Source organism: Nerophis ophidion, linkage group LG12, assembly GCF_033978795.1.
Source record: "Nerophis ophidion isolate RoL-2023_Sa linkage group LG12, RoL_Noph_v1.0, whole genome shotgun sequence".
Classification (NCBI taxonomy): Eukaryota; Metazoa; Chordata; class Actinopteri; order Syngnathiformes; family Syngnathidae; genus Nerophis; species Nerophis ophidion.
Genome location: NC_084622.1, coordinates 21,492,619 through 21,508,600, shown reverse-complemented (window position 1 = coordinate 21,508,600; position 15,982 = coordinate 21,492,619). Strand labels below are relative to the sequence as shown.

Here is a 15,982-nt window from a genome sequence, read left to right as displayed (position 1 = left end):
TTTCCTTGCCCTTATGTGGGCTCTACCGAGGATGTCTTTGTGGTTTGTGTTGTGGTTTGTGCAGCCCCTTGAGACACTGGTGATTTAGGGCTATATAAGTAAACATTGATTGATTGATTGGTTGATCGATTGAAAAACAAACAGCCTCGATGGCAGCTTTGTGTCAACATTGCAACTTTTCCCTGTTAGATTTCACCTCATTCTACCTTTTTTAGTGTTTTTTTTTTTTTTTTTTTTTTTTTGCAATAGCATTTCCAGAATGTGAGGTGGGCCACTGAACAATGCTGCGGGCTGTAAATGCCCCCCGGGCTGCACTTTGGACAGCCCTGCTTTAATGTTATGTTGATTGATTTATTTTCATTGTATTCCTTTCTTTGATTTTTTTTTTTTTTTTTTTTTTTAATGAATGAAATGAAGAAATGAGCCGAACGCCGCAGAATTGCTGGTCCGCCGCCTACGCGAGGGAGCGCGCCCCCGAGGCCAACTTGGACAACTGTGCGCGTCCCCGAGCGGCCGCTACTTAGCGCCTGGCGTCTCGCCTCTGCTCCGCCGAGCTTCGCGGATGTGTGTCTGTCGAGCTAACCGACCAAAGACGCACTACAGTCGGCTGCTGTCGACCCCCTCGCCGTGGACTCACCCCTGCGTTCGCTACGGAATAAAGGATATTTCGTCCGAGGTAAGATGGCCGTGACAGCGGGGCAAGGAGGGGGAGTCCCGGCCAAAACAACAGCGGACGTTAGCTTCCCTTCATTAGCCGGATGCTAACGTTGCCGAAGCGGTGTCGCCAACTTCTCGGCTTATTTCCCCCGCTAACCGTGTCGTTTGCGGGGTGTTTAAACTACCGTCGTTGCTGCCTTTTGCGGTACTTTCAACTGAACGCTGCGTGGAAATGCGACGTTGTTCGGTGTGTAGGCTACATGCAAAGCTAGCGCTAGCCTATGCTAAGGCTGCTACTCCCCGTCACGACGAGGCCTTGCGGGTCTAGCGCGGTGCTTGTGTGGACCGCATCCGTGCTTTCCTTTCAAAATATTTATTTTTACGTCAAATGTAGCGTAGAATGTGTCAGGGAGAGCTGGATGTGTTTGAGGGAAAATTGTGACTTCATACAACCCGTGCACCTAATGTATGGAATAATTCTGGTTGTGCTTACCGACCTCGAAGCCATTTAATTTGGTACATGGTGTAATAAGTGACCAGTAGATGGTAGTCACACAAGAGATACATGTAGACTGTAATATGACGCCAGTAAATGACACCAAAACTTTATATGTTCTATTGAAAATAAAGGACATTACATTTACTTCAAATGTAGCATCGAATGTGTCGGGGAGAGTTGGTTGTGTTTGAGAGAAAATTGTGACTTCGTATGACCCGGTGCGCCTAATGTACTGAATAATTCTGGTTGTGCTTACCGACCTCAAAGCCATTTTATTTGGTACATGGTGTAATAAGTGACCAGTAAATGGTAGTCACACAAGACATACATGTAGACTGCAATATGACGCTAGTAAACACCAAAACTTTATATCAATCAATGTTTATATATACAGCCCTAAAGCACTAGTGTCTCAAAGGGCTACACAAACCACTGCGACATCCTCGGTAGGCCCACATAAGGGCAAGGAAAACTCACACCTAGTGGGACGTCGGTGACAATGATGACTATGAGAATGCCCCCCCCCCTCTAGGGGACTGAAAGCAATGGATGTCGAGCGGGTCTAACATGATACTGTTCCATTTAAAAAAAATACATATATTACATTTACGTCAAATGTTATGTCAAGTGTGTAGGGGTGGAGTTTGTGTGTTTGAGAGAAAATTGTGACTTGGTAGCGACGGTGGTTGCTGTGAGTGACTGGGCTCAAAGTGGAGGTTTGAGTGTCAGCAATTAAAAAGATTATAACAGTATGTTACCTTTTTTATTTTTAATCAGGTAATTGATTTGGAGTCGATCGTGTGAGTCGAATGATCAAGTCAAATGAGATGCTCCAGTAAAGATGTCCACGCATGTGGTTGTTGTTTTTGGATGGGAAAATTGTGATATTAAAGGCCTACTGAAACCCACTACTACCGACCACGCAGTCTGATAGTTTATATATCAATTATGAAATATTAAAATTACAACACATGTCCTTAATTTTTCAGGGCATTTTACCCAAATATCTCCGAACTGTTGAGCAGGGGAAAGTGTTGCCATAACAACGCCGACTGAGCCAAGCATCAACAGCAGTGCTTTAACACGGATAGAGGATTGTTTTTGAGGGCAACTTGCGAAAACGACTCAAACGCATCGCAACGTGTTGTAACTGTCTTTTAGGTTAATATTGTAATTGTTTAAGAACACAAGTTCCATATCACTTCTGACGTAGACCCCTATGGGGTGTTGTGGTTTTGACAGGCGGCATCAGGGTTGTCCATATTGCCAAACCCTTTTTATGGTTTGCATGTTTTTAAACCATGGGAGTGTAGGGCTGCACAATTAATCGGCATAAAATCCACTTTGAGGTTTAAATTAGGGCAATTACTGTATTTTTCAGACTATAACGCACTCTTAAAATCCTTTCACTTTTTCCAAAAATCGACAGTGCGCCGTATAACTAGGTGTGCCTTATGTACGGAATAATTCTAGTTGTCCTTACCGACCTCGAAGCCATTTTATTTGGTATATGGTGTAATAAGTGACCAGCAGATGGTAGTCCCACAAGAGATACATGTAAACTGCAATATGACGCCAGTAAACGACACCAAAGCTTTAAATGTTCCATTTAAAATAAAGAACATTTCATTTATGTAAAATGTAGCGTCTAGCGTGTCGGGGAGAGTTGGTTGTGTGAGAGAGAAAATTGTGACTTTGTAGCGACAGTGGTTGCGTTGAGTGACCGGGCTCAAAGTGGAGGCTTGAATATCAGCATTTAAAGACTATAACAGTATGTTACCTTTTTGTTTAATCAGGTAATCGTTTTGGAGTCGATCGTGTGAGTCCAATGATCAAGTCAAATGAGATCCTCCAGTAAAGATGCTCACGCATGTGATCGTTGTTTTAACGCCGCTGTATGACATTGACCTTGTTTGTCTAATCAAAAGTTGCTTTTGTCATCCATTTGTGCCAACACGGGGAGTTCTACCCCATTTTCTTCCAACTGTTGAGCAGGGTAAAGTGTTGCCATAACAACGCTGACTGAGCCAAGCATCAACAGCAGTGCTTTAACACGGATAGAGGATTGTTTTTGAGGGCAACTTGCGAAAACGACTCAAGCGTATAGCAACGTGTTGTAACTGTCTTTTAGGTTAATTTTGTAATTGTTTAAGAACACAAGTTCTATATCACTTGTGACGTAGGCCCCTATGGGGTGTTGTGGTTTTGAAAGGCGGCATCAGGGTTGTCCATATGGCCAAACCCTTTTTATGGTTTGCATGTTTTTAAACTACGGGAGTGTAGGGCTGCACGATTAATCGGCATAAAATCGACTTTGAGGTTTAAATTAGGACAATTACAGATTTTGTCGGACTATAAGACGCATTTAAAATCCTTTCACTTTCTCCAAAATATAACCGTATAACCCGGTACGCCTAATGTACGGAATAATTCTGGTTGTGCTTGCCGACCTCGAAGCCATTTTATTTGGTACATGGTGTAATAAGTGACCAGCAGATGGTAATCACACAGGAGATACATGTAGACTGCAATATGACGCCAGTAAACGACACCAAAACTTTATATGTTCCACTTAAAATAAGAAACATTACATTTACGTCAAATGTAGCGTCTAGTGTGTGGGGAGAGTTGGTTGTGTTTGAGAGAAAATTGTGACTTTGTAGCGACGGGGGTTGCTGTGAATGACCGGGCTCAAAGTGGAGGCTTGAATGGCAGCATTTAAATAGACTATAAAAGTATGTTACCTTTTTGTTTAATAAGGTAATCGTTTTGGAGTCGATCGTGTGAGTCGACTGATCAAGTCAAATGAGATGCTCCAGTAAAGATGTACTCGCATGTGGTGGTTGTTTTTATCGCCGCTGTATGACATAGACCTTGTTTGTCTAATCAAAAGTTGTTTTTTGTCATTCATTTGTGCCAACACGGGGAGTTCTACCCCATTTTCTTCCAACTGTTGAGCAGGGTAAAGTGTTGCCATAATAACGCTGACTGAGCCAAGCATCAACAGCAGTGCTTTAACACGGATAGAGGAGTGTTTTTGAGGGCAATTTGCGCAAACGACTCGCAACATATTTTAACTGTCTTTTAGGTTATTTTGTAATTGTTTAAGAAGCGGCGGAACATAATTTCAATATCACAATTTGTTTCACTTCTGACGTAGGCCCCTTTGGAGTGTGGTGGTTTTGAAAGGCAGCGTCGGGTTGTGAATGTGAGCAAACCCTTTTTATAGTTTGCATTTTTTTAAACTGCACATTTAATCGGCATGAAATAGACTGAGGTTTAAATTACCATATCTTCTGGAATATAAGGCGCACCGGATTATAAAGCGCACTGCAGATGAGCGGGTCAATTCAGGTCTATTTTCATATAAAAGGCGCACCAGATTATAAGGTGCTTTAAAAGGGTCATATTATGATTTTTTTTTTTGTAGATGTAAAACACTTCCTTGTGGTCTACATAACATGTAATGGTGGTTCTTTGGTCGAAATGTTGCATAGATGTTTTACAGTTCATCTTCAATTCGCTTTCTGACAGTCATTTCAGGATCTTATTTACATTGCTCAACTTCGACAGCGTTTTCTCCCCGTCATCTTTGTTGTTGCGGTGTAGCGTGCAAGGACTGGGGTGGAAGAAGTGTCAAAAGATGGAGCTAACTGTTATAACGACATTCAGACTTTACTTCAATCTAACAGAGCACCATCTTCTCATCCATGGCTCACTAGTGCAACAACGCCGGAAATGTGTCCCGTGAAAAACAGTCCGACCGGAACGCTCCTAATAAAGTTCCGTGGGTGAATTATGTAAACCCACTACACTGGTAGTTTTTAGCGCTTCCATAGCAAGATAAAAGTAAGAAATTTATACTACTTAATATTAGAAATGGCAACAGCAGAGGATGAATACCCCATAACAAGAAGATAGAGGAAAAAGAAAAAGCTAATCGGCAGGGACTACAGTGGCGAACCTGCGCAAACTTTCAGGACTTAGGCAGATCTCAAATACATATCAGCAGGTACCAGAAGGTAGGAAAAGTTGGTTTTGCATATTGTCAAACAAAACGCCAGATAATGTCTGCTAATGGGTGCCATTTTGCAGTCTGCATACACACACCATAGTGATACTTGTATCTCTGACTACGGTAGCCGTAATAGGCCAACAATCCATCAAGCGGTGCGGCTTCAAAATCGTACGTCGTATGTAATGTTCATTGTCAATGGAACATTTAAAGTTTTGGTGTTGTTTACTGGTGTCATATTGCAGTCTACATGTATCTGTGTGACTGCCATCTACTAGTCACACTTATCATTACACCAAGTACCAAATTAAATGGCTTTGAGGCTGGTTAGCACAACCAGAATTAAACTGTACATTAGGCGCACCGGGTTATAAGGCGCATTGTCGATTTTTAAAAAGAAAGGATTTTTGAGTGCGCTTTATAGTCCGAAAAATACGGTAGTGCAATTACGTAACCGCACAAAGCTGAGGGTTTTTTTCTTTCTGCCGTCACCGGCATTTGAGTGACAGGCATGCCAATTGTTGAGCCTCGCGTTTGTTCATCTCTCGCTGTAAACTTGGAGAAAGGCGTCTCAAAATTATGATTACAAAGCCAAATGTCCTGTTGTGGTAATCTTTCAGCCTCTAATCCGGGGGACAATATGAAGACATCAACACAGATGAACAAGAGAGAATGCTGTGATGAAAAGCTGATGTTCAATATTTTAATTTTTCCTTACAGAAATAAGTTAATTTTATTTTTTTGTTCATTTATTGAGAATAATAGTTATTTACCTTGCAATTACAGTACAATTGTAAATAATACAGGAATGAGAAATAAAAGTTTATATATTTTTTAAATGGTTACTTCCATTATTATATATTATGATGAAATTACTTTATGATCACTGTGTAGTTTTTTATTTATTCAGTTTAAGAGCATGATGTAGCTAAAAGTTCTGAGTCTGTCTGCATAAAGCCAAATATATTTAAAAGCAAATTATTGCATATTATGTGGCACCTTGAGACGAGAATATGTTGATTGACAGTACAAAAGTAACATGTCTTCTTCGCTCTTTACTTCCTCACACTTATGCATTTTTATGCCTAGTGTGTGAATGTGAGTGTGAATGTTGTCTATCGGTGTTGGCCCTGCGACGAGACAGCGGCTTGTCCAGGGTGTACGCCGCCTTCCGCCCAATTGTAGCTGAGATAGGTTTCAGCACCCCCCGTGACCCCGAAAGGGATAAGCGGTAGAAAATGGATGGATGGATAAATGTGTAAAACATAATATCGAATCGCAATCACAATTTTGGAGAGAAAATTGCAAATAAGTTTTTTTTTTTTTCCAAAATCAAGGAACTTATCAATCTATGGAATGTTCTTCCTGTTTGTGAAGTAGTTATTTTTCCATCCATAAGTGAAATGTGTCATTCGGAATTTTGAATTTGAAGAAAATACTTTTTTAAATGGGAATATTCTCAAGGATCAAATGTGATCCCACTTTTTTGATAGGTGTCCTGTACACTCTAATGTAGAGTATCGGGTGGGAGAGTGGCCGTTCCAGCAATTTGAGGGTTCCAGGTTCAAGCCCGGGTTCCGCCATCCTTGTCACGTCTGTTATCCTTCACCCTTCCTCCTGATGGGTTGTCGCTCTGACCTTACATGGCAGCTTTCGCCATCAGTGTGTGAATGTGGAAATAGTGTCATAGCGCTTTGAGGACCTTGAAGGTAGAAAAGCGCTATACAAGTATAATCTCTTTACCATTTCCTGAAAAATCGCCAACTTCCTATGTGTTTTGTGAACGTAGTACAAGAACATGGTGTTGGCAGTAAGGCTGCACAATTAATCAAAATCGAAATGACATCGAGGTTTAAATTAGTGCAATAAATAAATGCAAGAGGCTGAGGTGCAATGTCATTTGAGTTACAACAATGTTTGCCAATCAGAATTGTTCAGCCTCGCGTTTGTACGTCTCATTTCAAACGGGAAGAAAGACGTCTTACTTTTTGCATCTCTTTCAGCACCTGAGTGTGTTTATTTAACAGCAGAATTAACTGAACAGAGTGACCACTCTTGTCAGTCATTCACAGTCTTTGTCTTGGCGATGCAAGTGATGCGCCGCCGTCCTCACACTCACAGTACAGAGAGCCTTGTGACTCGCTAGTGGGACGTGCCACAAACCAACACAAATTAGGAGGGAAAAAATACGATTATAAAGCCAAATGTCTCTTTGTGGGAATATTTCACCTTCAAATCGGAGGGGCGATATGAGCCAATCTACACAGACGAACACTTGAAAATGCCGTTGAGATCACATGAAGGCAATTAACTGAAAGACAATGTTTGACCTCAAAATGCACTTGAAGATATTAAATATCTATTGAGGTTACGTTTTTGCTCAAAGAAATAAGCCCATTGTATTATTTTGTTGGTTCATTTAATTAGGATAAAAGGAAAAAAAACACAAAGCAAGGCCAGCGACACTCGTGTCCTTATAAAAAAATTAATATAAACTACACAGGCGCTACCAAACACAGACCGGTTTCGGCAATGTCTTCGTCAGTGTGCAATTTTTGACCGGAAGTGATGCACTTAAATAGTCACAGCTGTGGTCAATCAATTGATATAATAATAATAATAATAAATCAAGGACAACTTCAAAAATGAAAGTGCCGTGTCATAGGAAAGTAACGCAATAAAAAATGCCAGGATAGCAGTTACTTACCATCCCATTACAGTACAATTGTAAACAATTCTACAGTAATGAGAAATAAAAGTTTGAATCATTTTAAGTTAAAGTACCAATGATTGTCACACACACACACACACACACTAGATGTGGTGAAATTTGTCCTTTGCTTTTGATCCGTCCCGTTCACCTCCTTGGAGGTGAGGGGAGCAGTGGGCAGCATCCGTGCCGTGCCCAAGAATCATTTTTGGTGATTTAACCCCCAATTCCAACCCTTGATGCTGGGTGCCAAGCAGGGAGGTAACGGGCCCCATTGTCATAGTCTTTGGTATGACTCGGCCGGCATTTTAACTCACAACCTACCGATCTCAGGGCGGACACTCTACCCACTAGGCCACTGAGTAGTTTATCGGTTATTTCTTCAGTTAAAGAGCATTATGTAGATACAAGTTCTGAGTCTGTTTGCATAAAATAAAAACATTTTTGAAGTAAATTAATTGTGTATTGTTATGTGGGGCACCATGAGACAAGAATATGTTCACCGTCTAAAAGTAACATGTCTTCCATCACCTGTTATTTTTGCAGTTATATGCATTTTCATGTATGAAATATAAAAATATCAAATCGCAATTTTGGAGACAACAATCACAATTAGTTTTTTTCTCAATCTTAGAGCCCTAAACGGCAGTGTTGGTAGGTCTCAGACACATTAACTACTTTGTTTTACCTTGCAGTTTGTTGAGGTGCTTCACCAGTTTAAATTAGCATATTTCCTTGTCTGAATGAGTCAACATATTGCTTCCTTGCGCCTTTTTTCTATTCTATTTCATGCATGATCATTTTCTCTTTTGGTCTTGCAGACCACAACAAAAGATGATGCCTAATGACTGCTGTTTCAACTTATTAGCTAACTTCATTACACTTGTCAGATAGGCATTAAGTCTTGAGCAAAGGAAAGTATAGCATGGTGGAAACCTGAGATCATGGTTCACAACTGACAGAGAAACACAATTTGCAGCCCTGCTGAGTGATCGGTTGTCATTCTGAAATGAGAAATGTGATAGAATCAAAAATGTAGCCCGCTGTCACAAGTTCTACTGTTTGACACAGCTTCTTTAAAAAGTGATATCAATGCATTATGCGCAGATGCTGTGTATGCAAGGTGCTCAGATGTCCTAGCAGAGCCTATTTAGTGACCTCTTCTGCCCTATTGATTGTGGGCTTTGTCATCATTCTTCTCCTGTCATCCAGTCAGTCTTTTCTCATTTTAATTTGTTGCCCATATGAGTTGGATCCATCCAGTTCATGCCTCGAAGTGTCTTAAGTACTATTGTAATGTAGATTGTTTCTGTAATTGTTTACACAGTGTTGGCGCTAGGAATTTTAAAATGGGGTCCCACTTTTTTGTCACCGTTTAGAAAACATATAACAAATACCGTATTTCCTTGAATTGCCGCCGGGGCGCTAATTCATTTAAAACCTCTTCTCACTCCTGTGCTTACCAAAGGCACGCGATAAAAGTAAGCATGCACTAATTATTTTAAAACCTCTTCTCACTTACCAAAGGTATGGAGTAAAAATTTGAGTGGGATGTAAGCTTGGACCTTAAATCCTACTGAATAGCTCTTAATCTTTTTCCTTTTATGCGATTTCAAATTACCGGTATTGAAATCAGCCTCCTCCATTTTGAAAATGATGACAGGGGAAGTGTCACTCGTGACGTCATGAGTTTGACCAGGCGGTAATACTAAGCATGCGCTGATTATTTTGTGAAGCGAGTTTGTAAGGCAGGCGCATACTATATGCCCTGTGGCAATTCAAGGAAAAACGGTATATGCATTATCCTGTTATATCTCACATTCTGTATTGTGTTTTGGAAAAAGGTTGTCATAAACTTTACTTAATTCATAAACAAAATAATACAAAAGAAAACACATTTTTATGCATATGTGAATTTATTCAGTAATAAACATTTATTCACTTTCTTCTTTCCTTCATGGATCTCAACTTTACAGCTGCCGGTAGTTTTTCTATATTTTTATTAAGTTGTTGTTGTATTTATTTCAGTATGAAAGTATTAAATGTTTTTTGCTTCTGTCATGAAATATGTTAACGCTTAAATCTCTCGAGTCTACGTCTACTTCAGATCTATCCGTGAATTCTAAGTTGTTGTTTTTTTCTTTTTTAATGTTTGTCTGTTTTCTGTCCTTGTTGTCAAAGAAAACAGTTTTTTTTTTATGGCAAATGCACAAAATATGCAAAATCTTCCACAAAAATTTTTCAAAGTGGAATATTTAATGTGAAGTAATCGGAGCCTTGGATAGGTCAATATGAATTGAATAACGTTGACCCCCGACTTAAACAAGTTGAAAAACTTTTTCGGGTGTTACCATTTAGTGGTCAATTGTACGGAATATGTACTAAACTGTGCAATGATTGTGACTTTGATTAAATATTATGTTTTGAGAAATAATAGAAAATATAACTTCTCTTGTTGCCTGCCTTATTTGTATTTGACTTAATTAAATGTTTGGGAAGCAATTTATTAAACAAAACCAGTTTTCTTTTATGTAAAATAGAAATTGATCAGAGCTGTTTATTTCATGGAGGAATGTGGTCGATCAGAACTGGCATCTGATGTTATTAAAGTATATATTTTGAATCGATTATGAATCGAATCATTACTCCCAAAAATTCACCGCCCTAGTTACCGTTGACTGTGAGCTATTGTCCTCTTAAGGTGTGTAGTGAAGTATGTTTAGCTATTCCACTTCCTGCAGGGATGATACTTGTAAGAAACAGTTTATTTGTTGCCATGATTTAGAAGTAGCTAAAACACTACGGAGAGACATAAGCCGCTAGCTATGTTGTAAAGTACCGCTTGCAGTGCTTTAGCGTTTATGATTCCATCTTTATTGTTGGGTTTAAATACGTCCACTCTCCATCTTCTGTTTTGACACTTTCTGCTTGCAAGTGCTGTGTGTGCGTGTATTGACTAACATGTGCTCGTACGCCAGCATTGTCAATGCGGCATACAAGCCAGATATAGGACATACTGTATGTGTTTGGGCATATAAAACGTTGTGTCCTTTTTATTTTGTCATGTCTTTGAAAGGTGCATTGGTACAGGGTCCCTTGATGCACCGTTAATGTTACAGTTGTCTATTTTGGTCAAGGCTACTTTTGTAGCCGTTTGTCGGGGCTTTCCGACAGTGGCGGGCGGTCTGCTCTGTTAGCAGCTAACTGTACAGCCTGGGCAAACGATTGCGGTTGAAAAAGGAAAGAAAGTCTTCCATTCATTTTCTGCTGCTGATCCCTTTCTGGGTTGCGGGGAATGCTGGAGCCTATCCTGGCTGCAATCGGTCGGAAGGCGGGGTACACCCTGGACAAGTCGCCAACTCCTCACATCTCGTTACTGCTTAATGTGTCTTCGCAATGTAATGATTTCTTTGGATGTGCACGCAGCTTGGCCGTGCAGCTGGTTGTGCTGTGTTGTTGTTGGTTCATCTGCACGGGAGCGTTTCAGGGTTTCAACATCAAAAGAACGGTGTGGGGTCGTGTTCCGGGGTTGAAATGCGTGCCTGTGGGTAGGGCTGGGCGATATATACGATATATCGCGGGTTTGTCTCTGTGCGATATAGAAAATGACTTTATCGTAATATTCGAGTATACGTTCTCACGCAGTAGCTTTTGGCTGCGGGCGTACATTTCAGGCTCTTCTCACTCTTTCCTGTCTCTCCTCAGACAATCAGACGCACATTCTTACATACGTCAGAACTGTCACGTCATACGTCACATACACACCCTCGCCCAGCAGAGAAGTAGCGGCGCGGCTAACGTTAGCTGCTAACGTAGCCGTACGAGGAAGAAGGTGCGGATCTGGTAACAATTGAAGGAAGACTTCATTCCCAATAAAAACAGCAGAGGGTCCCTCGTCTGGCGGTGGTTCAGCTTCAAGTGGGAATATGTCGAACGGACAACCGTAATTTGTCAAGTGTGGGGGGAAAGCGTTGCTATAAAAAGTAGCATTACTGCTATTATGTAGCATCATTTGAAAAGTAACTCGCTAGAGAATGAAGAGAATTTAATAACATCCACAGTAATCTACCACATAGTGAAGGACAAATACTATTTGATTTCCTATTATAAAGCTAATTTTTATTTGACACTTAAAATGTCTCTGACAATCTTGCACTTTGTTTTGGAAATTACTTCAATGTTTGTGCCATTGCTTAATAACTTTAATAAATATACTTTTGGTCAATTGACTTAGTTGTGATTTCCCTCTCTGCATGAAAGTTTAAAAGTAGCATATATGAATACATTATGAAGAACAATGTTTTAATGTATACACATAGAATCATCATACTGCTGTGATTATATGCATCAAGTGTGCATTCAAGGCCAAGGCAAAATATCGTAGCTGTGATTATATGCATCAAGTGTGCATTCAAGGCCAAGGCAAAATATCGTAATATATATCGTATATCGCGAAATGGCCTAAAAATATCGCAATATTAAAGGCAATATCGCCAAGTGTGGGTAACTCTGCAGGAGGTGAGGGCACCAGTCTACTAATGCATTTATTTTTCCTAATATTTTCGGGAGCTACTAGCTGATCTATTTTCAACGTCTTGTCGCTTGGTTTTAATCGCTTTCACATTAGTCCACTGTCTATTGGTCGCCTCCTAGTGGTTGGCTGACTGTTGGATGTGAACGTGCTTGGTTTGAAATGAAGCAATGCCTGTTTTTTAAAATGTTAATATCGCTGATGATCACAGTCATTTAATTGTAACTGCCAAAACTGTGATCACGCTTATTAGCCCTAGTTCTAATCTTTTTATGGCTGTTAAGTAGAGGAGACACGGACATTAGCGTGGATTTACATTAGCCTTTTTTTTTAACTCACATGCGTAAAGCACTTGCGCAATGTACTTAACATGTAAGCAAATACCTCGCCATGTCAATTCCAGTCCAAAAATTGCAATTTGTTTAGAATCAAATTCAGTACTGGCCAAAAGTTTGGACTCACCTTATTTCAATGTGTTTTCTGTATTTTCATGACTATTTACATTGGAGATTGTCGGTGAAGACATCAAAACTATTACATCTTTGAAGTGAACTCTTTAAGGTGACTACGCCCTGAAGCTCCTCGAAAGAATGCCAGGAGTGTGCAAAACAGTAATCAGAGCAAAGAGTGGCTATTTTGAAGAAACTAGAATATAAAACATGTTTTCAGTTATTTCACCTTTTTTTGGTAAGTACATAACTTCACATGTGTTCATTCATGGTTTTGAGGCCTTCAGTGACAATCTACAATGTAAATAGTCATGGAAATGAAGAAAACCCATTGAATGAGAAGGTGTTCAAACTTTTGGCCTGTGTATATTCATTTTTTTACGTACAGAATAAGGTAGAAAATGGATGTATTGATAGCCTATTGGAGCACTATTTATTGACCAGTGAAGCGCAGAAATTTGTTTGTCGAAAAAAAGACTTTGCTTACCGAAATCGGATGTTGTGATGAAGTATCCACGCCTGCTGGTGGGCTGTCTTTCCCCGCACATACGAATGACGTAGTTCGCGCAAAGCTGACGAGAGAAGAGGAACATGTTAGTTAAATAAGTGATTGTAGACCACGCCAACTATTTTTGCCCCTGCTTCAACCCATGCAGTGTTTTTTGTGCTACTCGTAGTGACCAAATACCCTGACCCAAAATCAGATGTAAGCGTTGAAAAACTTAGACCATGTCCACACAAACTTTAAAAACTCAGTGTTCGATGCCTCTTGGCCTTTTGTCCACACGCAAATACATATTTTTGCAGTTTTCAATACGTTAACCGGGATGAAGAGTTTCAAAACTCTTGTCTCCAGGGTGTAGGTAGACCACTTGAATGCAGAGTAATGGCTTGTCCCCTTCTGATGACAATACAGTTGTGCGCCGTCGTTGTCAGTACATTGGTAAACAGAACGGTCTTGCTGGCTTTAAACACAATAAGATGACGTATCGTATGTTTAACCGTAAACATACATTTAACCTTTGCATTGCTCAAAAATATGTAACATTGCACTTAAAAGGATGCTGCCTTTGCTGCACTGTCAAGTAATGTGCAACACTCCAATGACAGCTGCTTTGGGTAAGATCTCTGTCGGACCCGTCAAGCTGATTGGACAACATTGACAAGCAAGACTTTGTTTTGTGTCCTTAGAAACGTCTGACATTAACTCATGTTATCAACCCTTATTTAACAACAGAAAACCAAGTTACTGGGTTGGTTTCATTCCATGCAGTTGCTTAAAGGGGAACATTATCACAATTTCAAAAGGGTTAAAAACAATAAAAATCAGTACCCAGTGGCTTTTTGTATTTTTTGAAGTTTTTTTCAAAATTTTACCAGTCCCGGAATATCCCTAAATAAAGCTTTAAAGTGCCTTATTTTCGCTATTTTCGAAACCACTATCCATTTCCTTGTGAAGTCATACAGGGCTGCCAATACAAACAACATGGCGGTTACCACAGCAAGATATAGCGACATTAGCTCGGATTCAGACTCTGATTTCAGCGGTTTAAGCAATTCAACAGATTACGCATGTACTGAAACAGATGGTCGGAGTATGGAGGCAGATAGCGAAAACGAAATTGAAGAAGAAATTGAAGCTATTGAGCGAATAGCTATTGACGCTATTCGGCCATAGCGTTGGTGTACCTAATGAAATGGCCCATAGCATGGCTGCCTTATTAGCATCGCCGGTAAAATGTGCGGACCAAACGATCAGGACTTTCGCATCTTGTGACACTGGAGCAACTTAAATATGTCTATTGGTAAGTGTTTGTTTCACATTAAATGTGGATATCTAGTTTCAAATGTACATACAACTAGTGTAAATAGCATGTTAGCATCGATTAGCGTAGCATGTTAGCATCGATTAGCTGGCAGTCATGCCATGACCAAATATGTCTGATTTGCACATAAGTCAACAACATCAACACAACTCACCTTTGTGATTTTGTTAATTTAATCGTTGCAAATGCATCTGCAGGTTATCCATACATCTCTGTGCCATGTCTCTTAGTATCGCCGGTCAAATGTGAAGACACTCTGGTACATTCAATGGGGGTCTGGCGGCAGATTTCTTGCCAGTGGTGCAACTTGAATCCCTCCCTGTTAGTGTTGTTACACCCTCCGACAACACACCGACGAGGCATGATGTCTCCAAGGTTCCAAAAAATAGTTGAAAAAACAGAAAATAACAGAGCTGAGACCCGGTGTTTGTAATGTGAAAATGAATATGGCGAGTGTGTTACCTCGGTGACGTTACGTTCTGACGTCATCGCTAAAAGACCGGTAAACAGAAAGACGTTTAATTTGCCAAAATTCACCCATTTAGAGTTCGGAAATCGGTTAAAAAAATACATGGTCTTTTTTCTGCAAAATCAAGGTATATATTGACGCTTGCATAGGTTTGGTGATAATGTTCCCCTTTAAGAAGCGTGATGCCAATAAGTCAGCAGTGGCTGATTTGCTGGTCTTCTGATTGTACGAAATGTGCATGACCGCGGAGACTGAGTGCAACAGTACAGGTAACCTACAGTACGGTCCATACCTCCATGTTTGGACCATGGTTTCGGGTCATTTTCTGTGTTTTTTTTTGGTGTAAAGAGAAGCACTTCTTTTCCTCTCAAATTTATTTTATTTTGCTTGTCATTAAACTGCTTTTTGCAGTAAACAAAGTATGACTGGTGTACTGAATATTAAAATACTTTTCAGTAAAGTTAACAGTTACTAAACAACACTTTCAAATGGTAAATTGCCTTTTTATTCGTTATTTGTATACGTCAGTGTTTCTCACCAGTGGTTTGGCAAACGACGAGTAGTAACCCAGATTAGAGTTTTTTTTAAAAAACAGAAATACTATACCTCAGTGGTTCTCAAATCGGGGTACGCGTACCCCTGGGGGTACTTGAAGGTATGCCAAGGGGTACGTGAGATTTTTTTTTTTAAATATTCTAAAAATAGCAACAATTAAAAAATCCTTTATAAATATATTTATTGAATAATACTTCAACAAAATATGAATGTAAGTTCATAAACTGTGAAAAAAAAAATACAACAATGCAATATTCAGTGTTGACAGCTA

General features: G+C 39.9%; 1 protein-coding gene across 2 annotated transcripts in view; it reads left to right on the top strand.

Moving 5' to 3' along the window:
• Positions 1-471: 471 nt before the first annotated feature.
• The window catches only part of siah1 (siah E3 ubiquitin protein ligase 1), a 45,165-nt gene continuing 29,654 nt past the window's right edge, over positions 472-15,982 (top strand). The window contains exon 1 of one of the 2 annotated variants that reach the window (XM_061917075.1): positions 472-676. The gene's annotated coding sequence lies outside the window, so the exon portion shown is untranslated. The remainder of the gene's footprint in view (positions 677-15,982) is intronic. The other variant, XM_061917073.1, reaches the window with a different exon arrangement.